Genomic DNA, 12,454 nt, shown 5'->3' with positions numbered 1-12,454 from the left:
TAAATCACTTTGAGTTTAACGTGCGTTTTAGTTTGTTTTGTAAACATTTACATGCGTATACATTTATTGCAAGAAATATATCTGAAACGGACGAAATTGCACACAGAGCTGCAGTTCTCATTTAAACGATACATGTAGAAATAAACTATCCAAAGAAGGCAAAGATACGTTTCTAATTGGGTAAATTAAAATAAAAAGGCATAGATAAATCCCGTCCTAGATACGGAGAGCGAAAGCGAACAAAATTTTACATAAACTTTTGACGACAGGCAAGTTTGTTGAGATGTATTTCTATTATCTATAGTATTCGAGAGTCCCGTTTAAAATCTTTGATTAAACACATCAACAGTAGTAGCAATACAAAGGAAATATCAAAATTTAAATAGACGTTTTAGGGAATTTTCAAATATGGTACAATATTTGAAAAAATTAGGCTAGTCTCCATGGTTTACCACATACAGTACCTCGTTACAGACATGACGCTGAACCTCAGCTTGTGTTATCTTCTTGTGAATCAAAACAGCCGGGTTTTGATACATATGTACCAGCATTTCAGACAAAGGAACTGGAGGTAGATATGAGAAGATGAGTTTAAGTGTCAATGAAACAACTCACCATCCATGTCATAACTTAAAAAGGTAAACTCTTATAGGTCAAAGTACGGTCTTCAACACGGAGCATTTAAAGACTAGATATGTCCACTGAACAGAATGAACAAATGTCCGGTCGCCTTGCTGTCCGCACATAATATTTGCATCTATATATTTTTATGTCGTAGGTGGGACTCTTATACTAGTATAATAGTCCCCTGTCGTACGGATATGCCTTTAACATTGAGAAAAAACATACCGTATCGTCGGCTACAAAAGACCCCCGATATGAAAAATATGAAGCACTTAAATTGATAACAGCCGATGCCATTGAGTGTGTAGGCATGGGTAATAACTTTGGTTAGCTAAGGTATACGACCATCCTTTCGGAGTAGCCTGGTCTTATAACAGACAAATAGATTGGTTATCTGTCGGATGAGTTTACATTTAAAGGAGTGTAGTTTACCTGAACTAAAAATGACTTCACGGTTAAGCTAGTCACGAATCAAGCTAACCAATATATTACCTTTGCCTTCACACTCAATAGAATCGGCTGTAGATTAATACCAGTATATTAAACGCCATATTGGCAAAATACATTTCATTCCTATAGATTAAATGTTAAAAACACTGACCTTCCACGACAAATTCCCACATTGAGCTCCTTTAATCTATATTTCATTTCTAATTTTATTGTCAATTTGATTTTGAATGGCCGAACTATTTTAACTGGAAATATGAATTGATTCAATCTGAAAGATCGAATAAGAGTAAAAATTAGTCAAGTTGATCCTTAATATCAAACAAATACAAACAGACACCACGCTTGAAATCATAAATCATAAAAAGAAAACTCAGATGACCATGTCTAAAAATCAAGCGAGTGATACAAAAAATAACACAGAAATTTAAAGTTTGAGCAGCACGAACCCTATGAAAAACAAATAGTGTCCTGGAAGAATCAGGAGTTCACACTTCAGTGTTGATTTTTTTTTATTACATTAAAGATAACACTGACATTTCTATTAAAAAAAAAGAATTCTTTTATATTTGAAATCCAACAAATGAAAGTCTTTATTGTTCTGTTATTGTAGGAGAAAAAAATCGGTATATGACTGACTATCTTGCTTTGTGTGTGCTACATGTAACTGGACACTATTCGGAAAATAAGCCTTTGGTCATACTAAACGTTTGGTAGATTTTGTCAAGCTAAACATAATATTGACGATCAAACTGTGATACTGTATCGCATGTGACAGATTTCTTCCAAAAATCATCATCACTAAGATAAGTCGGTAAACATTGTAAGCAAGAGAACGATGAAACTACTTAGAAAATGGATAGATTAGAAACCAATTTTATCTGTTCAGATTTAACCTATTCTATGGTATTATAAAGTACCATTATTTCATTGTTGCTCATGACAAATCAGAAATTAATTTTGCAAAAAAAATGCACAAAATAAAAAGAAATAGATACTCTGCATCGTCCTTGATAATAGTTCGATAAGTTGGCTCATCCTGTAGATATTCATGCAGCCAGAAATGCACGTGTTAGGTAGGAACATCTATACATGTATTACAAAAATCGTCCATATGCTAGGAAGTGATATCAGGTTACATTTTGTCAAGCACCAGGAGAAGAGTAAAGTAGTAAATTGCAGCAAATTGCAGCAAACTTAAATCGACGTCAAAGTGTATGATTTCAACGTTACGTTGAATTTTACGTTAGAACACATTTCATGTGTTACCAAAATTGAAATTTCTAAACTAATTTTTCACCGATCGTTTTTAAATTTTTTACATTGTGTTGGCATAAATATTTTCTGTTTAATTAATTAAAAATCTGAAAATTCATAATTTTTGCCATAAGGGTCGTTTTTGCTTGTCGGGCGTCATATATAGCAATTGTCTTATTTTTCCCCGACATAATATTATACATTTTGGCTATTAATTGAATTCCTAGAATGAATTCCTAGAATAAAAGTAGATAGAAACTTTGAATATTTAAAAGAACTACCTGACAAAGATATACAAACAGACAACATGGCTAAAATTGCAAGACAACCTCTTTAAGGATCTTCTGCCTTAAATAAATTTTTGCTCACCTGGCTAAAAAAGCCATGGAAGCATTTGCCATCACTTTGCATATTAAAGGATCAGCATGTCAAGATCTACCATCTTTTTGTTATTTTCACCATAACTATTGTATGACTCCCTAAGGACCACTTTTCCTTTGCAATGGTTCATGGGGTGATCTATTATCTCAAAAACTAGACAGCAGAAAGAAAAAATAAATGATCAGCAATACAAAATCTACAGCAATGCCAATATCACAAATACCATTTGATAAACCCTGTAGAAAGCACGAGCAATGAAGATTTTTTGCTGATAAAGTAGGGACTTTTTATGTGATCCCATTTAGGAATTTTGGCCCTCAATGCTATTCAACTTCGTATTTTATTTGGCCTTTTTTTTTTTAACTTTTTAGCTCACCTTTCCTTAAAGGAAATGTGAGCTTTTGCCATCACTTGGCGTCCGTCGTCGTTGTCGTCGTCATCGTGAACTATTTCAAAGATCTCCTCCTCTGAAACTACTGAACCAATTACAACCAAACTTTAGCTGAATGATCCTTAGGGTAACTAGAATGAAGATTGTGTTTTGTTTTCCATTTTGTGAAAAAAACATGGCCGCCATGGCTTAAAATAGAACATGGGGGTAAAATGCAGTTTTTGGCTTATATCTCAAAAACGAAAGCATTTTGAGCAAATCTGACATGGAGTTGAAATGTTCATTAGGTCAAAATCTATCAGCCCTGAAATCAGATGAATCAAACAACCCATTGTTGGGTTGCTGCTACTTAATTGGTAATTTTAATGAAATTTTGCAGTTTTTGGTCATTATCTTGAATATTATTATAGATAAAGATAAACTGTAAACAGCAAAAATGATCAGCAAAGTAAGATCTACAAATAAGTTTAATATGACCAAAATTGTCAATTGACCCCTTAAGGTCAAGGAACAGTAAATGGCTATGTCGCAGATTTTGTTCAAATTTTGCATACAATCTGTCTCGGTGAACTACAGCTGACAATCGAAAAAATAATGCATTTATCTCTTTTATTATCTGAAAAATTGCAGATTGATTTCTTTTAATATGGGTGAATATTTGTATAGAAAGCACTTAAAATCAGCGAAAAAAGATACAAAATTTGTCTTAAAATCGCCAAATCTTTTATTCTACTCCATAGATTTTTCTTTAAAAACTGTATGTTGTTGACACATAAAATTCCGTTATAATGATGCAAAATAAAGATAGGGTCACCGACTTCGTTTGTTGTCTAAAAATATTTCTTTCACTTTGTTGGTAGTGAAAAACGTCAAAAATCAACGTTTTACGACCGGCAACACGGCGACGTTACGATTATTTCGACGTTTTATAGGATTTTTTCACAAAGAACACAACATTGAATGATGTTTACCGTAAAAACGAAGTCGGTGACCCTATCTTCATTTTATATCATTATAACGGTAATTTATGTATCAATAACATATAGTTTTTTAAGAAAAATCTATGGAGTAGATTAGATATTTTGCATTTTTAAGACAAATTTTAAAAGGTTTTATGCCGATTTTATGTGCTTTCTATACAAATGCTCACCAATTTTGTAAGAATTCAATCAGTAATATTTTAAATGATAACTGAGATAAATGCATTTTTATTTCGATTTTTAGTTGAAGTTCATCGAGCCAGAGTTGTATGAAAAATTTTACTGAAATCTGTGACATAGCCCATTTACTGTCACTTGACCTTAAGGGGTTATTGTCCTTTAATGACAATTTTTCACAATTTGTTCATCATATTTGCCAACTTTAAAAAATCTTCTCTAAAACTAATCAACCAAATTCAACCAAACTTCAACTGAATGATCAGTAGGGTGTATAAAATAAAGTTTGTGTTTTATTTTCTATTTCATCAAAAACATGGCCGTCATGGCTAAAAATAGAACACAGGGTAAAATGCAGTTTTTGGCTTATATCTCAAAAACTCCAGCATTTAGAGCAAATAAGACAAGAAGTTAAAGTATTTATTAGGTCAAGGTCTACCTGTCCTGAAATTTTCAGCCGAATTGGGTAACTGGTTTTTCAGGTATAATGCCCCTGAATTGATGATTTTAAAGAAATTTTGCAGTTTTTGGTTATTATCTTGAATATTATTAAAGATACAGACAAACTGTTATAGCAAAAATGTTAAGCAAAGTAAGATCTACAAATAAGTTAATTTGACCAAAATTGTCAATTGACCCCTTAAGGAGTTATTGCCCTTTAAAGACTTTTTTCAAAATTTGTTCATCATGTTGACTTACTTTAAAAAATCTTCTCCTTTGAAACTGCTGTATCAATTTCAGCCAAACTTAGGCTAAATGAGTTTCAGAGTATCTAGTATAAATTTTATATTTTATTTCCTTGTATGTCAAGATACATAGAAACATAGAACATGGGAGAAAATGATTTTTTTTTTGCTTTTGAAGAAAATAGGACGATTCAAAGAATATTTAAATAAATTGAAAAGCCAAAATAATCATTGATGAAATTTAGTCCTGGTATCTATGATGAGTTTATTTTATCTTGAAAACTTAGATAGAGATAGAGATAAACTGTAACCAGGTAATATGATCAGCAATCAATGATCTTTAAATACAAAAACATGAAAGAATTGACAATCAACTCCTTTGCGGAGTTATAAACCAAGAAAAAATCTGGTCATTCCAGTGCTTACAGATTTTACCAATACTTCTGATTTGGCTGATAAATAATTAGTATAAATAAAGGCAACAATAATAAATTAAAGTATGCTGACATTGTTGTCTTTCTTTTCAAGTACCAGATAGGCATCAGCATATGTCAACGGTTAGTCTATACGAAGGTAATTAATTATTTTGCTACTCTATCTCTTGGAAGGGTTTAGAATCAGAAAAGACAGAAATGCGCAGAAAAATTCATCAGCAGTGTACAACAAAGTAAAATCAAGATACACAGTTAAGGACATAAATTTCTTTAAAATTGCATACCCTTGAAAATGTCATTCCATGCGCAACCCAAGTAAAAACATTAATAATTTTAAAAGTTGGCAGGTAGATAAACTCGTTTTTATATTATGCATAAGTTTTATTGACCACATGTACCTCTTGTAACACAGTCTTTTACTGATGAGTCTTTTTGTAATTGTTTGGCTTTATAAATATTTTGATGAGACTTATGTAGACGAAACGCGCGTCTGGCGTACTAAATTATAATCCTGGTACCTTTGATAACTATTATGTAGACAAAACGAATAGTCTTAATAATTTTAACTCAAGAAACTGTTTCCACAAAAGTTTTTATACATGGTAGAATTTAGAATCATTGATTCTGTACTCTATCGATATTTAAATTTCTGCAGTTTTTGGAGACCTCTGTGACATTTTTTTGCCATTTGAAACTTAAAACCAAGACATACCATAAAGACAGTGTGTTAAAATATCTATGAAGGAGGTCATTAGTCACCAATACTGTTTCCTAAATAAAGGCAACAGTAGTATACCACTGTTCAATACTTAGTAGTCATAGTTCAAAATAATCCTCATATCGTGTGGAGTTTTAATTCCCCGAGGGTATCACCAGCCCAGTAGTTAGTACTTAAAAGTGTTGACTTGAGTCGTCATTGATGTGATCATAATTATAGTTTAACTATAAACAAAACTTTGAATTTTTGAAGTACTAAGGCTTTTCTACCTCAGGAATAGATTACCTTAGCTGTATTTGGCAAAACTTTTAGGATTTTATTTGTGTTCAATGCTCTTCGACTTCGTACTTTATTTGGGCGTTTTAACATTTTTTTTTTATTCGAGCGTCACTGATGACTCTTTTGTAGACGGAAGGCGCGTCTGGCGTAAATATGGTATATATGATGAGTATATCGAATATTTTGAGTTTCAAAGGATGCAATTCAAATTATTTAACTGCATTTTCTTAAGTAAAACTAACAGTCATAAAATGGTGAAATAAGGTGGACGAGCGGCTCGCAATAGTTTCCGTGCAATAATTTATGAACATCAAATGATGAGTCACATCTTACATATCTTGGAAAATGACACTTATTTCGTATCTGTGCAGCGGATGGATGTTAAATCGATGATCTTTTGGGTGGACAATGTCTATCGTTTCTTGTAAGAAGTCCAACAGCATAAGCGCATGTAGGACATCATTCATAGATGTTCCCTATATACGTTCCTAGATTTCGTCTTTGCATATCTAGGAACAGTTGATTTATGTAGGTCTTATATATGTTTGAAGAGAAATGACCCTCCTTGACGCCAACGTGTTTATGTGACTCCAAACAGAAGTTCCTTTGAAAGTCGGTAATAAACTATGCTATAACTTTTGGTGCTACAGGAACAAATTTTCTATACCATTTGTACTGTAATATGTTTTCTAGTAGAGTTTAGTATTTTATTTTTTAAATTTCAAATTGTAACATACATCGACCAGATTTCATAATGTTGGCTAAAATAATATATTGGTATTCTTTTTCGACAACTGAAGTAACGATTATATAACGGTAGTGCTCGACTAGAAAGAATGCTTTTCCTTTTTTCCAAATTAGTGAAACTGTCTCAGTTTTAGACAATTATTGAAGTTTTTTTCCTCTTATAGATTTAGATTGGATTTTTTTTGGTAGTATTTCTACTTAACTATCACCAGAGGAGGGTAGTAAATGTTCTGTCGCTATGTCGTATTCGTCAGCAGCTTTCTTAGTTTTGAGCTGGTTTATGGCTTTCTGGTTTATTGCTTTCTGGTTATGTTGCCGTGTGAGTTTCTGAATGTTACCATTTAGAAAATTTTCGATGTTCATATTTTCCATTGGTTCGGCAAAATCTTGTATTTAAAAAAAAGTATTTTGCCAGTGTCAGCAACGTTTTTTTTTATAAAGCATCTCTCAATTACAGGGTATCAGTATAAGACCCATTTCGACGGATAATTTGGGGGGAACATTTGGTCTTTTGAATATTTTGTGTGGATGAATCGTATTTGTTTTTTTTTTGTTTTTTTACTATTGCAGATTCGTACCTGTGCTGTTCCCTTAACTTTCTTTTAGATTCCTTTTTCTCTAAAGAGAGACCGGTTATCTCTTTATCTCACTATAGTGTTCTAAGACTTGTTTTACTACAACCAATTAGCCTCATAATATGAGCAGAAAACTTTATTTTTTAGATCATTTAATCATCTAATTCTTAATAGTACTGCTGTAACATGCTGTTAAGTAGCTTTATGTAATACATTAATGACACACCTTACCTTTTTATCAGATGTAGTTAAAAGAGAAATTATATGTTTTGAAGATGTATCTTTGATAACTATTTTCACAGCTGGATCGATGCCACTACGTGAACGTGTTGTCCCCGACAGTATCACCAGCCCAGTAGTCAGCACTATGGTGTTGACATGAATATCAATTATATGGTCATTTTTATAAATTTACTATTTTTTAAGATATGAATTATTCAAAATACTAAGTATTTTCTTATCTCAGGCATAGATTACTTTAGCCGTATTTGGCACAACTTTTTTGAGTTTTAGGTCTTTAATGCTCTTCAACTTTATACTAGTTTGTCTGTCTTAATACTTTTATATGAGCGTCACTGGTGAGTCTAATGAAGGAGAAACGCGCGTCTGGTGTATCAAATTATAAGCTTGTTACCTTTGATAACTATTTACACCAACCGTGCGATGGGTGTATAGCCAGACAAGGTAGTGATAATAACATTATCGGTACCAAAACTTCCATCATCATCAACTATTTATACCACTGAGTCGATGCTACGTACTGCTAGTTGACGTTAGGCCCCGAGGGTATCACCAGCTCAGAAGTAAACACTTCGGTGTTGAAATGAATATTTATTATTTTGTCTTTATTTATAAATTTACTGTTTACAAAAGTATGAATTACTAGTATTCGAAATACTAAGGATTTTCTTATCCCATTCATATATTTCTTTAGCCGTATTTGGCACAACTTTGGGAATTTTGGATCCTCAAATGCTCTTCAACTTTATACTTGTTTGGCGTTCTAAATATTTTGATCTGAGGGTCAATAATGATTCTTATGTAGAACAAACGCGCGTCTGACGTATCAAATTATTATAAGCCTGTTACCTTTGATAACTATCTTCTCAAATCTTCTGAAACCATTTGACAGAATGCTCTTAAACTTTCTCCAATTTATGAAACCAGAAACTTATGGGAATTGATTTTTTTGTGTGCTTTTTGCCTACCACAATAACACCCTCTGACGCCGCTTGAATGAAAGCTCAAATATTTTATAGGAGTGTTAGCCATAGTAAGTTATTGATCTTAGTATACTTTCATTGTATTTGACAATTTTACTGGAGTAAGATTTATAATATTTTTCCACCATTATGACTTTGTGATCAAAGCTTCTCTGGCGCCGTTTGACAGAAAGCTCTCATATTTGCTATGACTGTTTCTAATCATATGTTGATGACTTACTTTATGGTACTGTCTTTATTTTTCATCATTTTAATCGGAGTTGACTCCCTTGATGGTAGAGTTGTGTAAGCAGTTCATCTACTGAATCACAAGCCCGCCAAAACTGAAGTTGTGAGTTCGAATCCCTCACATATATTGCAGGTATGTTCACTCAAATCCTAATTCAGTAGGCTTTTTAGTTTTCCTGTCAAAGGTCGTGGTTTTCCTACACCGATGCAACCAATAACACATTTAATTGTATTTTTTTAATAGACTGACTTTTTTTTACTATCGCTTCGTCATACCAATCTAGTTGATCCCAAAGATGTCAACAAACTCTTATCACATAAATGATGATCCTACAGGTTTGGTTGATATAACGTTGTCTTTTTTGTTGTAAAAACTTTTCATGTGCAAAATTAAATCCCGAGTTAAAATGACAAAGTTATTTTAATTTTTACACCATTGACTTTTTCCTAAATATTCAACCTTGTTTAGCTTGTTATGCAAATCATAAGAGATTATGTTGACTTGTTACGCATATAATTTAAATAATGAATTAATGTATGGGTTTTTTCTTTAAAGGGTAAAATTACAAAAATACTGAATTCCAAGGAAAATTCAAAACGGAAAGTCCCTAATCAACTGGCAAAATCAAAGGCCCAAACACATCAAACGAATTGACAACAACTGTCATTTTCCTGACTTTATTCAGACATTTTCTTATGTAGAAAATGGTGGATTAACATGGTTTTATAGCTAGTTAAACCTCTTACTTGAATGAGTCACATACAATTTCATTATATTGACAACGATGTGTGAACAATGCAATCAGACATAATATACAAATATATCATGCTTACAAGGGGTATTTGCCAAAAATACCGGTTGAGAGGTACAAATTTCCAGAGCCGATAGGCGAGGGAAATTTGATTACCTCGAAACCGGTATTTTTGGCAAATACCCCTTGTAAGCATGATATAATTGTTTAATTCCACCGAATGTTCCACCTTAGTGAGTTTATTATAATCAAGTATCATATGGAATTTCTACTTGAATGTATATTGGTTGTATACACTGCAGCTGTGCTATTTACGCAGTTAAATTGCATTGACCGTAAAATCATTTCTTATCATAAGTTGTATGTATAGTCACTAGCTGACCTTTTTATGATAATATGCTGGTTCTCGGCTGACTACTACACTTAGTTCATCAGTTTGGGTGAAACGTAATACTAGTGGATTCCAGTTTTATGTGGCCGGTTGACAATTCATATTCGTAGAGTTTTATTTATGACGTCATTAAAAGTACAGGTTCGCGGAATTTTTACGTCATTCAATAATGATGCTTTTTATCCTAAAATATTTCATCTGGCACCGTATATTTAGAATGACCATGAATTTGTCATATTAGAATAGAAATAATGCATTGAGTTATTTTTAGACATGGTATTCCGCTTCTGCCATGGTATTTGCTAGGGTATTCCCAATCTGCCATGGTATTTGCTAGCAAATACCCCGGCACATGGAATTCCCTAATGACAAATACCCCGGCAGAGTAAAGAAAATCTCAATTCATAGAAATTGGTAAAAAATACCATGTCTCTCATCCAATCAAAATACAGCATTATTACATAAGGTGGAATTTTAGGTAAAATACCAATAGCAGTCAACATTATTATGTTATTATCTTAATCACAATGTTCGTGCTGTACTTTCCCATTAACAATTGTCATCTCAACACCAGTACTAATGGTAATAAGTAAATGAAAGTGCTTGATTTTTTTAAAGTCCAATTGAATTTGCTTCCATCAATCTCGATTTCATGCCGTTGTAGTTTAGGCATGCTTCATGATTTTGACGGATGTCGGTAAAGGTGCAATTTCATTTAAATCAGATCTTTCACTTTGCCGTGTTAGACACGAGCGTCGACCAATTGAAAGATTTGATTTTAAAGGTGAGACATTCTAAAGTTTCAAACTAGGATAAATCTATTGTCCTTGGTATAATGACTGAACACAAAACATATTTTTTTTGTCAATTTAATACGTCAATAAATTTTCCAGTGAGTATTATAAGTGCTAAGATTTGTCCTCTAGAATAATTGCAAGAATAAATGTCAGATGGAGGAATTCGTATTTTTTCCGTTGATGTACGTAATAAGACAAATAAAGCTGGACTATATAAATAGTGTACAGTGAACACGTCTGCCTGACCTCATATTCATGGTTCATGGGTCAACCGTTAAAATCAAATATCTCTTTCGAGATAAGGTAAACTGCGATGCTACGTTGTCTGGTTTTATGAGTTCGATTCTTGGCAGATTTTATAAAATTTTATATAAATCAGTGCTAATCTATATTTTTTTTACAGGAGTCTAGATCTTTTTTAAGAGGCTATCCAAGTAAATATCATGCAAAACCTATGATATGGGTGTCACAACATAATTTTTTCCCACTAAATTTTTGGTTTCAATGCAATGTTTATATCATACAAACGATATATATATGTTGAATCAACAGTGGATGGCTCAGAAAATGATTTTAAAGTTCACTAACAATGCAACAAAATTTTGTACAAAATGAAGATTTATCTCCCCATTTCAATAAATTTTCAGTGCTTTCTATGTATATTTTTTTCTCTTTATATGTTGCAGTTAATAAAAAAAAACTTTGAGAAAGAATGAATTTGTTATATGAAATAGATGAAAAATTTTGAAAACAAAATATGTCATGTGCCATCAACTGCCTGGTTTTTCCATGGACACCCTCTTTAAAAAATGTAATTTTTATTGAACATTGCTATGTAAGCACCCTTGAACCACCGTATCTTGTCGTCGAATGTTATGAAGTTCATACCAAAGGCTGATATCAGCAAGGTCCCTCTTAATAATACAAATGGAACATTTGGAGTGTTGAACAAGATGACCGGCGATGCTACGACAGTTGTAACATATCCGAGGTCACTGCGACACAGATATTCCTAAACGATCTACCACATCCTGATGGCGTATGCAACGCTTGTTAAGGAGTGTGTTCAATTTAACCAATAAGAACCTTAGCTTCTTCGTAAGCGAAGTTTCGCTATCCGTACTAAGCTCTTAAATATAGAAAAACTGTTGTTGGAATGTGGTAACATGTATAATAGAAATGTAAGCATGATCATTGTCATAATGACTTGTTATAAATAAATCTCAATTTGTCACAGTACAATGTATTAGGGGGATATTTTATAATACATGTGCCAATGGCTTTTGCATGATTTAGCAATAAAATTAAGTTATTAAGTTGTTTACCTCGAAATTTATTTGGAAATGACGGCAATTGTGGGAAACCGT

This window comes from Mytilus trossulus, chromosome 2 (genome assembly GCF_036588685.1).
Source record: "Mytilus trossulus isolate FHL-02 chromosome 2, PNRI_Mtr1.1.1.hap1, whole genome shotgun sequence".
Taxonomy (NCBI): domain Eukaryota; kingdom Metazoa; phylum Mollusca; class Bivalvia; order Mytilida; family Mytilidae; genus Mytilus; species Mytilus trossulus.
This window is presented reverse-complemented; position numbering follows the sequence as displayed.